The sequence below is a fragment of the Emys orbicularis genome, chromosome 6 (genome assembly GCF_028017835.1).
Source record: "Emys orbicularis isolate rEmyOrb1 chromosome 6, rEmyOrb1.hap1, whole genome shotgun sequence".
Classification (NCBI taxonomy): Eukaryota; Metazoa; Chordata; order Testudines; family Emydidae; genus Emys; species Emys orbicularis.
Genome location: NC_088688.1, coordinates 46,287,958 through 46,303,406, shown reverse-complemented (window position 1 = coordinate 46,303,406; position 15,449 = coordinate 46,287,958).

Below are 15,449 nucleotides of genomic sequence, written 5' to 3'. Positions count from 1 at the left end.
AATAAATGTTACTTAATTACGCTGGTTTGGTTTCTAAATCATTTTCACCCTTTATTACTGTAACAGTCCACATGGTGAGAGGGAATTCTGTGGCCCAGCTTTTCTCCCCATTCATTACTCATGGGCTAATACCCTCCACCTGTGGCATTTGGAAGTTGTCCAGTGTTGTTGCTGGAGCCTCTAGGAATAAACTCTGCCCTTCAGTTCAGGCCACCAGATTTTCTGCCTCCGGCAGTGGAACCAGTTTGACAGTTCAGTTTCTCCCAATTGTTTTGTTTTAAAAGCTTTTATCGTTATTCGTTTTTGTGTAGTGGCAACTTTGCCTCCTCACCTGGATCAGGTAAATAGCAGTGTTGTGGCTTCAACCACCTGGATCTGCCACTACAGCCACTCCCTGCAGGACTACTCTGTCCCTCACTCCGGTATTGCAGAGCTATCCTGCAAATACCTGGCTTAAATCTAGGCAATGTTCTCTATGTGAGGCTCTAAGAGGGTGAATTATGCCCTGCCTGTTCCCAGCCAGCTAACCCTTGCACTGCCAGCATACGAAGCTCAGAGTCAAACCAGCATGTTGGGTCCCCAGCCTGCCCCAAGGAGCCTTAGTGCCAATGGAGAAAAATCTGATCAGGAGTTCCTGAGCTTTCAAGGAAAGAGTCTAAGGAGGAAGCTATCCAGCTTGCTCAGGGAGTAAATCCTGTAACAGACCTGGGCGGAGAGGGGGGGAACCCTGAAAGAATCCAGAGTTGTCATTCCTATCACCATTTCCTCCCCCCACCAACATACTGAAGTGGGTCCTCTGCTTGCTTGCTTGCTTGCTTGCTTGTTTGATGGCTTTGTTTACCTTGCATGTAAATATCCTTTTCATTGACTTTGGTCTTGTTTAATTTTCACTGGAGACATAGTCAACCGGCAAAATTGTCTAGGATAGGCTGGGCTTAGGCACTGCCTGCCAAACACATTTTAGGAACATATTTCCAGCACCTGTGTATAATCTTTATACACTGCCAGTACATACAGCACGCAATAATATTAATACCAGCATCTTACCAATTTGTATACATCTTATATGACAACTGTTAGCTACAAATACTGACAACAGTGAGTTTGGGCGATGAGTGTGTCAGGCCTAATGAAAGGTACGGTATGATATGCCCTCTACCAGTTAGCATTGATGGGCTTCCCATGTCACACAAGGGTACCCATGAAGGGATTATTACTCTGGCAGAGGGAAAAATCTGGAGCAGAAGCTTCCCAAGGAAATCAAGATGAATTTTCCTCAAAATCAACAAAATCCTCAGCATGACACAGACAAAAAGAGCACTTGTGTATGAGAGTTCACAACTCCTGTACAAGACTTCTTCTGGTCTAGCCTCTGCACCTAGAACTGTAAGTGTCTGGCTGCATGTTGTGCACCTATAACCATGCACATACAACATGCCAATCATACCCCTTCTGGAGAAACAGACCCATTCATAAATACAGGTGCTGGAAAAGATACATAGCCACCAGTTCTTCAAAATCAAGAGGAGCTTTTGATCTCAATGCAACCATAGCAGTAAAGATTTGCAAAGATCCAAAACTTCATTGCATCAATTATTTCCTATGGGGTCATCAGTAACCAATTATTTACAATGGCTAGAATTGCTGGTGCTATGCATCAGATTCAGACCCCGAGTGGCTGAAATTTCTTCTGATGACATAAGATCATGCACTTGACACAATGCAAAATTAGGTGTCATTCTCATATAACATTCAACTGCCCCTTTGTGGGCAGGTAAGTACAAACAACATATTGAAAGCCAGCCCAACTTTCATGCTAGACCCTTGCATGCTCACTATGGATGCAAGCATCCTTGGAAGACACATTTCCAAAATCTCTCTGTACACATCCTTTTAGTTCATTTCAATACCTCTATCAGGGAAAACAAGCAAAACCCGCAAACGTGGTCAAAGGGGATTGAACTAGTTGTCCATGTAATCCAGTATCCTCTCTGTGACAATGAATAGTGCCAGTTGCAGCAGTAGAAGGTACAAGAAATCATGTAGTGGGCAGTTACAGTACTCACGGAGGAAGTCTTCTACCTCCTGTTAGAAGTTGGCTTATGATTGAGGCATGAGTAGTTTTTATATCCCTTCCAAAACCAGGAAGTAATCACAGGTCAAAGTTTCTCTGTGACAATGGAAATAATGTCTTGGATAGAGAAGACTCTGCTATCTTTCAATACAGTTCACTTAAAGGATATAGAAAAGGGAGAGTTATGGTTCTCCTAGTTCTCCACTGGCCCCCTCTGGACTTGTTATATGGCTAAGAAGCCCACATTACACCTACAGAAAACACCAGACCTCTTGAGAGAGGGACTCCTTCATTCAGACTGGGAACACTTACAGTTAACAGCCTGGATATCAGAAGAGATGAATTCTCCATAACTTCTGATACAGTTTGGTATCCAGACACAACTCAACCAGGATATTTTGTTCATTGATCTAGTCAAATTTACATTTCTGGTGTGAAGGAAAACCAAAAGCTCTTTGGGGCAGGGACTGCCTCTTTTGTGTGTGTAGTGCCCAGCACAAGAGCCCTGACCTCCAGATGCTATTGTGACACATGTCATTATAATCCCAAAGGTCTGGTGATCTCAGTTACATATGGGTTTCTCCAGGAGAAATAGTTGAGTCCTACAACCAAACACCCTAGAAAACATGGGTACCAGTCAGAACAGCTCTTTACAGACAGACACATTGGGTCCTCCAGTAGAGTATTGGGTGCCAAGTTTAATCACGATGACAAATTAGATAACCCTGTGGCTGGCCTTTCTAGTTGCCTTTACCTCCAACTGGCATGTTTTGGAAGTAGTTCCTATGGTCGTACCACACACTTCCTTTGTCAAACAGAAAAGGTTATTCTTATAGCTCCAGAAACCTCTCTGTTCAAGGTAAGCTCCTCTTTCCACAGTTCTTGGCAAATAGTTCTCCCATCATTTTGTTCTAATCCTTGGGAGGTTGTGGCATAAATGGGCATTCCTAGAGCTCTAAAGCTATATCTCAAGCATATCGAGTACTTATGTCAATTTGTATTTTGTTCATCTTATTCTATTCGAAATGCTAAGGCCTTAGGACCTCAAGGTTGCTGCAGATAAGAGATGAAAAATTCTACATGCTAGGCATCTGGGAAACTATTCACAGAAGTCCCCAGAGGCACCGAGAGAGAAGTATTGGCCTCATCTGAGGAAGATTTGCAAAATAAATTTCCGTCCCTCTTCAATGGTATCTTTTGGTGGGCAGGTGCTACTGGGTTGGTGCCCACATTACTCCTTCATTTATAAAGCTTTTACTCTGTATATGGGGGAACTTCCATTCCTGCCCATTATTCTACTAGAATAATTTAATCTCTGCTTATCCTTCCCCTCCCTAGTTTGAGGATTCACTGCTCACTACTTCCCATGAGTAATGAATGAGGAGAGAAGCTGCATAATAGAATGAGAAATTTCTTACTTGATCATTTAATTTCTGTTAGCAGCTTGTCTCGGAACTCAACCCACCCTATTAGTCTGGTAAACGACCAGAATATAAACTAAAATTTTTCTGTCAAGGGACACTTAGACATAATGTCTTAAAGTTAATTTAATAGTAATAAGTTACATCAAGTTGTCTTAATGCTAATGATTAGTTGTTGGAATGTTTCTACAGTTCTGGAAGAACTCTCCTGATGGGCGGAAGTTAGTCCTGGAGCCTCTGGCGGCAACACTGGACCACCTTTGAATTCCACAGGTGGGGGGCATTAGCCCATGAATAATGAGTGAGGAGAAAAGCTGCTAACAGAGAAAATTATCAGGTAGGAAACGTCCCATTCTCTTCAATGGTTTTACAAAGCTGATAAGTCCAATGTGACCTGAAACCTCTCATTATCTTTTTTCCCAAAGCAACAGATGAACAGTGATAACTTTCATGTGATTGGGGGGAGGGATAGCTCAGTGGTTTGAGCATTGGCCTGCTAAACCCAGGGTTGTGAGTTCAATCCTTGAGGAGGCCACTTAGGGATCTGGGGTAAAATCAGTACTTGGTCCTGCTAGTGAAGGCAGGGGGCTGGACTCGATGACCTTTCGAGGTCCCTTCCAGTTCTAGGAGATAGGATATCTCTACATATTATTATGATTATTATTTTACTGGTAAATGACTACATTTAAAGAGGGAGAGCATTCATCCAGTGGATAGTTATAAATACAGTGGGTACAACAATTTTTAATAATACTTTTTTGAACATGACAAAGGTCTAAAAGGATGGATGGACGGACAATGAAGTTCTGTGGAATGACTAGATCCAGCAAATACTCATTTTTGAGAGTGAATAAAAAAAGCAGATGATATTGGGGTATCCTGACTGTCACACTGTTTGGAGTGGCTCTTGACTGAGTGCACCAACCTCAGGATAGACTGTCAAAAAGCAGGGCAGACACCCCAAACTGGTGCTTTGCTCTATAATTAGATTTCACCAACCCAGTAACAAATATGAACTCCTGGAGTGCAATAAAAGTCTTACCATGGAGTCACAGACAGACTGGAATGCCCCAGGGGACTATCTTGTCACCCAGGCAAGCTGGACTTAGTGATAAATGGTCACTTACACCAAAGATCACAAAATATTCAGGTTGCTCCTAGTCCCAAGGGACCAGCACTTATCCAAGGTCAATTTATATCTTAGATCTCACACCAAAGACAATGCTTGTAGCCTATCCTGTAGTAAACTAACTAAAGATTTATAAACTAGGGAAAACAAATAAGAGTTATTTACAGGTTAAAGCAGGCAACATATATACACAAATGAGTTACAGCCTATGGTTCCAAAAGGTGCCAGAGAGATGTAATCCATCAACACTGAATGTCTTTTAGGGCTAACCTAGGTTGATCCTGGGGATCTCTGCTTTTATTTCCTAGCTCCAGCCCTGTGACCGTCCAAAAAGCAAAGAGAGGAAGAATATTCATCCACAATTCAAACTGATGGGACGCGCTTTCTTGCATGTAGCACCTTCAGGGGTGTAAGAGGACCATTAACGCAGTCTTTGAATCACGATGTTTCACAATGTTCCATTTAGTCTTGACAGTCCTCCTTGATGGGCAGGGGAACCAGTCCTTCCTGGGTTAACAAGTTCAGCGCAGGCATTTTTACAGTTATAAAGCAAAACTTTATAGCTCGGGATACAGACTTTAAAAGTAAGTTTCATGCATGTGCAACACTGACCGACCCTGATCGTCGGGATTGAACCTGGGACCTCTGGAAATTAAAGCATGAGCCTCTACTGCATGAGCTAAAAGCCAGCTGCTGTTAGCTAAGAATGTAAAGCAGACTCATTTTATCTCTGTCTCTCTCTCTCTGTGGTCTTGGTGCCATTAGATGGGGACAACACCACACCCAGAAGGTGTGTGGATTACACATGCAGCAACTTACAAGCATTTTTTAGTGTCTAAACACTTCCATATAATAACACCTGCCTTGAACAATACTAACGTACAGGTGACCTGGTCTGGTTTCCAGCTATGAATTTGTAAGTGCTCAGCTGATGCCTACATCTTTGGCAAGAGCTGGCAGCTGGTCTACCAGTGTCACGCTGACTACTTATATAACGAGTCTTGGTGGTGCAGTTGACATACAGCAGGAGTGGGGAACCTTTTTTCTATCAGGGGCCACTGACCTACAGAAAAAAAATCAGTCACGGCCCCCACACAGCTCCGCGGGGAAGAGCAGAGGCTCGGGGCTTCCCCATGGCTCTGAGGTGGGGCCAGAAATGAGGGGTTCAGGGTGCGGGAGCGGGCTCTGGGCTGGAGCAGGGGGTTGGGGTCTGAGAAGGAGTTACGGTGCAGGGGGGTTCGAAGTGGGGCAGGTGGTTGTGGTGCGGGTAGGGGTGCAGAGTCTGGGAGGGAGTTAGGGTGCAGCAGGGGTTCCGACCTGGGATGGGGTTCGGGGTGTGGGCCCCGACCAGGTGGCGCTTACCTGAGGCAGCTCCCAGTCAGCAGTGCAGCGGGGCTAAGGCAGGCTCCTTGACTGCCCTGGCTCCGTGCCGCTCCTGGAAGCGGCCAGCATGTCCGGCCCTGAGGCGAAGGGGCGGCCAGGGGATACGGGTGCCACCCCCACAACTCCTATTGGCCAAGGTTCCCGGCCAATGGGAGCCGCGGAGCCGGCGCTGGGGGCAGGGGCAGCATGCAGAACTTCTCTGATCACCCCTCTGCCCGGGAGCTGCCGGGGGGGGGGGGGGGCGGGCGGCGCCCAGGCTTGAGCCTTCCGGCCCGCAGCACAGAGACTTGCCGCAGGCCAGATTACATTAAGCAGTGGGCTGGATCCAGGCCAGAGGTTCTCCACCCCTGACATACACTGTTATTACATACGATTAAAAATCAAATGGATAAATTTCAGTACTATAAAGTACACCACCATCACTTCTAGTTTTTCCTGTTAGTGTGTAAATGCCAGCTTTGACCTACCCGGTCTCTACAAACAAAATATATTTCACAATATTTACTGTACACTTTATCTTTCATAAGATTTAAATGCTTTGTTCTGACTTCCTGTTAACTTATTTACACCTACAAGTTAGAACATTTATAATGCTGACTTAATCCACAGTGTATTAATGTTCAGGAGAAACCACATGATGGAGACTAAGAGTGAAATCCTGGCCTTTCTGAAGTCAATGGCAAAATTCCCATTGATTTAAATAGGGCCTTGATTTTACCTAAAGACTATTCTACATAAATGTCTAAATCTAACTTAAAATGATAGATTTAAAATTGCTATGAGATTCTTTATGTAACTTTCATTTAATGTATAGAGAATTCACACAAACAAGCCCTTGTTGCTTGGATCTCTAAAGGAGACTGGATGAATCACTACACAATTGACTACAAGGAACAACTTTGCACTGCCTGGTGGATGGCACTAGAGGTCCTAAAAAGTGTTGTCCACTTCTAATATCTAATTATATATTTAACAGTTTAGAGTTTCCTCATCCTTTAAGTGAAGCACTCAATTCAAACAGGATTTCTTGGTCATTGGAAAATTAAATCAATTCAAGTTGAACACACTGTTGCTTTTAAAATGGCTAGTTTCCCAAAACTAAAAATAATTATAAAAATTGACTGAGCAAAAATTTTAACCAGAAGTGTGGGGGGGAAAGTGGAAGTTGTTTAGGAACACTTGATATTCAAAAGGCCATAATTCTTCAGTCACAAGAGTGCTCCTATGGCTATTTAAAAATAGAATAAAAAATAATCTTGGCTAAAAGGGAAGGTGAAAACAGCAATTATATATAAGTGGGGAAAGGGGAGGTTGATGGCATTGACTATAATGTAGAAATTAAGAAGTGTAGACAACTGAAAAGGGAAGCTAAAGATATTGATAAAATATCTATGGTCAGTCAGGTTAGGGAATTTCTTAATACATTGGGAACAAAAAGAAATCCCTACACTGGGATAAGTCAGTTACTAAATGGAGATGGTAAAATTGTCAGTGCAGAAGTCTGCAATATCTGTTCTGTATTTAGAACAAAGCTGGATGATAGATCAATCTCATGACAATGAAATATTTTTTATTAAAGCAATAATTAAGGACATTAAACAACACTACAGTAACAGGCTTTTAAAACAGCAATCTGAATACTTGCACCAAGGAGTTCTAAAGGAGTTGACTAAAGATTTCTCTGGACAGTTAATGTATAATAAATTTTGGAAAACTGGGGAACTTCCAGCGCACTGATGAGCCAGTGTTTTAAAGGGAAAACAGGCTAACCTGGAAAATATATACACTAGTTAGCCTGTCATTGGTCCCAAGCAAAATAATGGAATGGCTGATATCGGACTCAATCAAAGAATTAAAGGACAGTATATAGTTAACACAAGTCAACATGGTTTTATAGAAAATGGCTCTTGTAAAACTAGATATTTTTCAAGACTACAAATCTGGTTGATAAAGGTAACTATGTAGTTGGTTTTCTGTAAGGTATTTGACTTAATACCACATTATATTATCACTTACATGGTATTATGCAAAATCAGTATGATTCATTCAAGGGATTAAAAACAGGCTGATAAATTCCAAAACATAAGTAATGGGAATAATCAATGAAGGATCTTTCCAGTGAAGTCCTTTTAAGGCCATTCAATATTTTTATCTATGACCCGAAATAAAATTATAAAATATTGCTGATAAAGTCTGACACACTGGTTGGTGGCATGGTAAGTAATGATGTGGATCATTTTATAATGTTGATGCAATCAAACATTCATTTTTAGATGGTGAAATGCAAAGTTATGCATCTAGTTACAAAGAATGTAGGACATTCTTATCAAATGGGGGATTGCCCCCATAAGTAGTGACTCTGAAAAAGACTTGGAGGTAATAGCTCTTTTTGCTACAGTGCAGTTGATTAACACCATCTTTGGATGTATAAAACAGAGTATCAAGTAGGAGGAGGGAAATATTCCCTCTGTAAGGCATAAGTGATACCTCTACTGGAGGACTGTTTATTTTTAATGTCCACACTTCAAATAATTTTGTAAATTCCTCCAACTTTTTTTTTTTTTTTTTTTTTTTTTAAAGGTTTGGAAAACTCCTGAACAGCCGTGGAGAGCTCAATTTCTGTAATTTATCAAAAAGAAAATGTAAGAGGCTACCTGATCAGTCTATAAGTACCTACATTGGCAGAAATTACCTGATTTCGGGGAATTCTTTGAACTTGCAGAACGACATCATGAGATCTAGTTGTTGGAAGACAAAGTTTTTAAAAAATTCAAATGGCAAACAAGATGTAACTTTTTGTCAGGAAGGGTAATTAACCATTGGAACAAATTACCAAGGGAAGTGGCTAATACATCACTTGGGAGTATTTAAGATTGGATGTCTTTCTGAAAGATGCTGTAGCTCAGTCACAAGTTTTTGCATTTGATGTGGGTCATTTACGTTGCAAAGATGAATAATTTTCTCAATTGCAGGAATTACTGGGTGAAATTCTATGGCCTGTGTTATGTAGGAGGTTAGAAGATTATCACGGCAGATCCTTCTAGCCTTAAAATCAATGACTTCTTGTTTTCTGGAAGGATTGTTAGACTCACAGGCAGGTGGCCAGCAATAGGAGCAGATTTCAACTGGGTTAGAGGCAGAGTAATCGTAGCTGCACTGGTATGGCATTGAGGATGCTTTAGCCACAGCTATTGCTGGTGGCTTACCGATGGAAAGCTGGCTGGATCACCCACATCTCTAGATAATGTGCTCAGATTGTATATGGTGAAGGACAGAGCCACACGTCCTCTGTAAATGGCTGACACTTGAGTCCATGTTGTCTTACTAGTTCACCTAGTGGCTGCATGTAGATGTTGAATAGGAGCAAAGAGAGAATTGATCCTTTGTGTGTCTTCACAAGTGAGGGATCTAGCAGCAGATGTTCAGTTTCCCATCACTATTGCTTGGGTGCATCCCTCCCTGAGGCACTTAAATCATTTTAGCATGTTACCATGGACTCCTTCCACCTCTCACAAGGTAGACAAATGTCAACTGCTGCAGAGAGGCCCAGGAGGATGAGAATGGATGTCTGCCTTCTACTGATTGAAAGGCAGGCATCCCTGTAATACCTCAGCAGAGGCCTGGAGAAATTCTTTGTTCCAAAATTTTGTTTTCCACTACCAGTGCTCAAGTTTGCAACCTGGTCTCTTCATCTGATGCAGAGTGCTAGAAAAGCAAGGAGCTCTGTGTGAGCAATGAGGAAGGGACATTTGGGGACGAGTGCATCAATGACCAAGGCTCGCATATGATTCACTAGAACCTCTTCTATTCCTTGTCCTGTGGGTAGAATGCTGCTGTCCTTTAGCATGTTTTTTTGATGGAGTCCATGCGTCTTAAACCTCTGGCCTTGATTTGACGACAGTCTAGTTGCTTGGCAGAGCTCTTATCACTGCTACAGTGATCTAATGCTCTGCTCTAGACAGAGACTTGGGCTTCGGATTTGATGTTAACAGTAAACCTAAGTCCAAGCTGTGATTGACTGAGTGGGTTGCACCAGAGGACCTGTGCAAGAGAGGTAAGTGAGAAGGTTCAGGGTTTTACACCTGTGGCAATAACATGAAATCTCCCTAGTCAGGGGTATGTCACCACCATTGCCAGCCAAGTACCCCAGCGCTCCACTGAGCATCAGGGCAGTTCGTTTTGGCTTATGTTGGGTGCTTGTAGGGACAGAAAGGCTCAGCTCTGGCCTGGTCTGGGAGGGCCAGAAAATTCCCTTCCCTGAGCGGAGTTTATATCCTGCTTCCGCTGTTTCCTTTCCCGCACTGGGGGCCTCCAGGGAGCAGGGTGAGGACACACAGATGGCTTCCCCGGGCCGCAGGCAGAGGAGGTTGACCGGCGGGGCAGTGTCAAGGGCTTCCCCAGGACGCCAGAGCAGGGCAGCCGTGAAGCCTGTTACACGCACGTCCCGCCAGGGGGACGGAGGGGAGCGGGGCTCTGCCGTATGAGGCTGTGACAGAGGGAGCGACCGCCACCGCCACCGCCTCCCCCGCAGCCGCTCTGCCTTCCCCCGCCTGCGGGGCCGCTTATAACCCCTCCCCGCCGCACTGTTTCCTACTGCGCCCAGGGAGAAACGGGCGGACGGCGGCGCGGCAGCTTGCAGAGCCCCGGGCCCGGCGGACGAGGCAGCCATGGGGAGGCAGCTGCTGTTACTGCTACTCGGCGGGCTCGCCCTGCTCGGCCCCCTGCTCGCCTTCGCGCCGGCGAACGGTGAGTCCCGCTCCGCGCATCCCTCGCCTTCCGATCCGGGGCGGACCGGAGCCCCTCCCCGGGACTCTGAGCCGGGGGTCGGGCCCCCCAGCTGTGAGCAAGCCCGCGGGGCTAGGAGCGCGGCGCTGACCCCCGATGACGGGGGCGGAGGGCCTGACCCGAGGGCTGCAGGGGCTCCCCTGTAGTAACCAACGCACGGGCAGTAGGGAGCGGGATTTGCTGGGGCTGCAGTGATAGGAACTGGGCAGGATTTCCCTGAGCGCCTGCAGCCAAGGGAGCTCTGCCCGCTCGTGCATCCGACACAGCTACTCAGAACCATGGCTTCCTTTCCTGGCTTCCCCCCTATTTCTCCTAACATCGCTCCTAGCGTCTCCGGGACCAGCCGATCTGATAATGACTAGAATTAATCCCCGCCTCTCCCCAGAGACATCAGGAGGGTTTGCTTATTTAAGGGACAATGAGGTTAGACTGTGCTTAGCTGTGTTACCCCACCACTTTGGAGAGACAACGTGGGGGAGTTGATATCTTTTACGGGACCCACTGCTGTTGGCGAGAGAGAAGTTTGGAGCTACACAGAGCTCTTCTTCGGGTGTGGGAAAGTTACCAACAGAGGTTGGCCCAGTAACTCGCCTTGTCTCCCTAATGTCCTGGAGAAACACAAGGCTGCAAAACCGCTGCAGACAATATCTCCTTAACAGTGGACTGGGGAGTCAGTAGACCTGAATATTGTTCCTGGCTCTATTACTGACTACTTGTGTAACTTAAGTCTTTTAATTTCCCTGAACTTCAGTTTCTCTAAGGAAGAAGAGGATAGGATTAAAATTCAAAATGATCTGGAGAACTGGTCTGAAGTAAATAGGATGAAATTCAATAAGGACACATGCAAAGTACTCCACTTAGAAAGGAACACTCAACTTCACACATACAAAATGGGAAATGACTGCCTAGGAAGGAGTACTGGGAAAAGGGATCTGGGGGTTATAGGGGATCACAAGCTAAATATGAGTCAACAGTGTAAGGCTGTTGGGGGGCGAAAAAGCAAACTTCGTTCTGGGCTGTATCAGCAGGAATGTTATAAGCAAAATGTGAGAAGTAATTCTTCCACTCTAATCTGTGCGGATAAGGCCTCAACTGGAAGTATTGTGTCCAGTTCTTTCTGGGCACCACATTTCAGGAAAGATGTGGACAGGGGAAAGCAGCAAAAATTATTGAAGATCTAGTAAACATGACCCATGTAGAAAGATTGAAAAAACTGGATTTGTTTAGTCTGGAGAAGAGAAGACTGGGGAGGAACATAACAGCTTTCAAGTACATAAAAGGTTGTTATAAAGAAGAGGGTGGAAAATTGCTCTCCTTAACCTCTGAAGATAGGACAAGAAGAAATGGGCTTAAATTGCAGCAAGGGAGGTTTAGGTTGGACATTAGGAAAAATTTCCTAACCATCAGGGTAGTTAAGCACTGGAACAAATTGCTTAGGGAGGCTGTGGAATTTCCATCACTGGGGAGTCTTTTAAGAACAGGTTAGACAAAACCCTAGCCTCGGTTTTGCTAGAAGATGGGAATAGGCAACAGGAGATGGATCACTTGATGATTTCCTGTTTTGTTCATTCCCTCTGAAGCACCTGGCATTGGCCACTGTCAGAAGACAGGATACTGGTCTAGATGGACCTTTGGTCTGACCCAGTATTGCCGTTCTTATGTTCTAAACACCTGTCAGGAATGGTCTAGTTATTACTTAGCCCTGCCCTGAGTGCAGGGGTCTGGACTAGATGACCTATTGGGGTCCTTCCAGTCCTACACTTCTATTAGTCTATAAAATGGGAATAATATTGCTTAACTACCTTGTTAAAGGGTTTTCAGATCTACAGATGGAAAGGCATATTCCATAAAATGGTGTTGGCACAGATTTAATTTCTTTAAATTAAAAACATGTGTGCTGTTTACTTTTGACTCTCTATTCAGCTTGGCCAATAAAGACAAACTAATCAGTTCCACTTTCTAGTTCTCCTGCATCAGTGCTACCCTATCTGAGTTGCAAACACTATAACAGAACCTTTAAATAAAAAAAAAACCCAGTTTTCATTGACAGAAAATAAATAATATATTGACAGAAAATAAATGACCATTGCTAGTAGTAAAAGTTTTTCCATTGATACTATGCCTGTATGTGGATGACTGCATCAAATTGTCAGTTGCAAATACACCTCTACCCCGATATAACACGACTTAGATATAACGCGGTAAAGCAGTGCTGCGGGGGCGCCGGGCTGCGCATTCCGGCGGATCAAAGCAAGTTCGATATAAGATGTTTTGGCTCCCGAGGACAGCGTTATATCAGGGTAGAGGTGTATGGCAATAGGAGTACTTAACCAATTCTTGTCATCGATGAAAATCTGATATGTGGAGGTGTGCATGTGTGTATGTTTTGTGTGTTTGAAAAGCTTTTATTATGGATTTAGATCTCTTTTTACCTTGAGGTTTAAACATTTAGTTAATACAATTTAAGTTAAATTTACTGTTTTAGGATAAGATTAGGGTAGAGTTTGTTAGTTTTTAGGATGATATGCATTAGCAGTTTTCTGTATATTTCTATCATCACTGTATGATGGCGATAGGAATGAATGCTATTTTTAAAGCATTTTTATTGATGTTATAAGTTTAACATACATCAGACATGTTTCAACAGTAACAGAAAATTGTTTTAAAATAATATATTTTAAATTACATGGGTCTAAACCATTGTCGGATTCTGACAATGTCAGAGCTATGCTGTGAACAAAATTAATTAGACTTTGATTCAACTAGTGCTTCATGAGTATGTGATAAACGGAAGCTATACAACAAGATATTTACTGTATGACATTTTTAAAATTACATTTTCCCTGGAAGGTGCTTGTTATATTTTTATGACTAACTTTCCAGTGTAGGAGCTTTAGATTATTATTATTAATTTTAGTTAAAATCTATGCCAAGTAATGCCAGTCTAAAAATATATTGTTGAATGTTGCTTTTCACGTACAGAAACAATAAATGTGTGTCCCTGTAACTCCCTCCAAAAAAGGTGTAAATTATGTTCTTGCAATTGCAACTGTTTGACTGTTAAAAGGCATTCATGGAGTAGAAGAATGTATAATTCTTACTTATTGTGTCTTATAAAGAGAATTATAATGCTACAGTTTACAGAATGAAAAAGGTAGGTATCCAGTTACATGGAAAACCTTTAGCCTTTTTGTCCCACTAAACAAAATCAATAAACGGTTACCATTTCTCAGAATTCAGGTTTCAGAGTATGCGGTTTCCTGTTACAAAAGCAACTCTTTTTCTTCTGTCATACAGAACTATATTTCACCCAGACCTTTGAACTTTCTTATTTTGTTTGTGTATACTACTAATGGCCAAAGAATTACTTATGTACATATTGAATATGTTAATCAATGCAATAAAACCGTGGGGGCTGGTAAAAGGGCATAGAGCCTTTCACCAAGAGGCCACAGGTATGAATGCAGCTGTGGGCAGTAGTAATCAAAAGTCACTCTTGAGGAGCTGATGATTGTTCAGTCACCTGTGTAAAATGAGGTAGTTATCTGCCACAGTGTTCAGGTTTCCACATCAGAAAAACATTATTACAGCTAGCATAGATTGTGAATTCATTAGCGTATGGAGTTTGTCTTTGTCTATAAAGTGTCATGCACATTTATGGCACTATATAAATAGCTTACAGATTTGTTCTGAAAGTCACAAAGTGGGTGAGGTAGTATCTTTTACAGGGCCAACTTCTGTTGGTGATAGACATGCTTTTGAGCGCCACAGAGCTCTTCTTCAGATTCCGGCAGTCAGGCCAATAAATTAATCTTGGAGACTGGAGACTGAATTACCCTTCCATCTTTGGAGAAGGATCTGTTCTGAGCAGATTATAAGTATACTGGTGTGGCAAAGTGAGGAAGTTTGTACTGCTTGTGATGCACTTGTTCTGTGGATGAACTGGATCGATTTCCAGTGCTGCAAATACAATGCTTTTCATAAAAAGGGAAGTTAACTTGAAAAAAATGCATAAATATACTTAAATGAAGTCAGTCCAGAGAATTGGTGGAAAGATTTCAAGAACTTAACTTTGATATAGCTGAAAAGGTAATTCTCAGATGTTTTCAACTGAAAACTTTCGTTCAAAAGATGATTTTAAGCAAGGATCTTAATTAGTAAGAGAAGCTTAAAAATGAGAGTTTTTACTATTTATCAGATAAATAAATGAAAAACTTAGAAAAATTAAATTGTTTTATACTTATTAGATATATTCATCTGCTTCCCTCTAAAAACTTTGTTATGGAGTCTTGAAAATTCAACTTGCCAAGGGCAAGTAAGCTTTTAGTGTGTTTGATGGATGAGTAAAATAATAGTTTTTTTTTCATAATATAGGGTGAACGAACAGATCTTGTGTTTGGGGTAGTACATTTTCAAGATGGTTTGAAAAGCATTAGTGTTAGGTGTAGAAAGTCATCTTGCTTCCATGCTGAGTGTCAATAATGACAGTGATTTTGAGTCTTCCAACTTTTGTCTCCTTTTTATGGTCTTTACTTTTTCTTGTCTTGTTCTTCTTCTCCTATGGCCATACTCAAATAGTAGCACTTCAGACATGGAGATGGATTTAAAGGAAAAATCACAAAGATAGCACAGTCACAGTCAATTTCTGTGTTGCAGA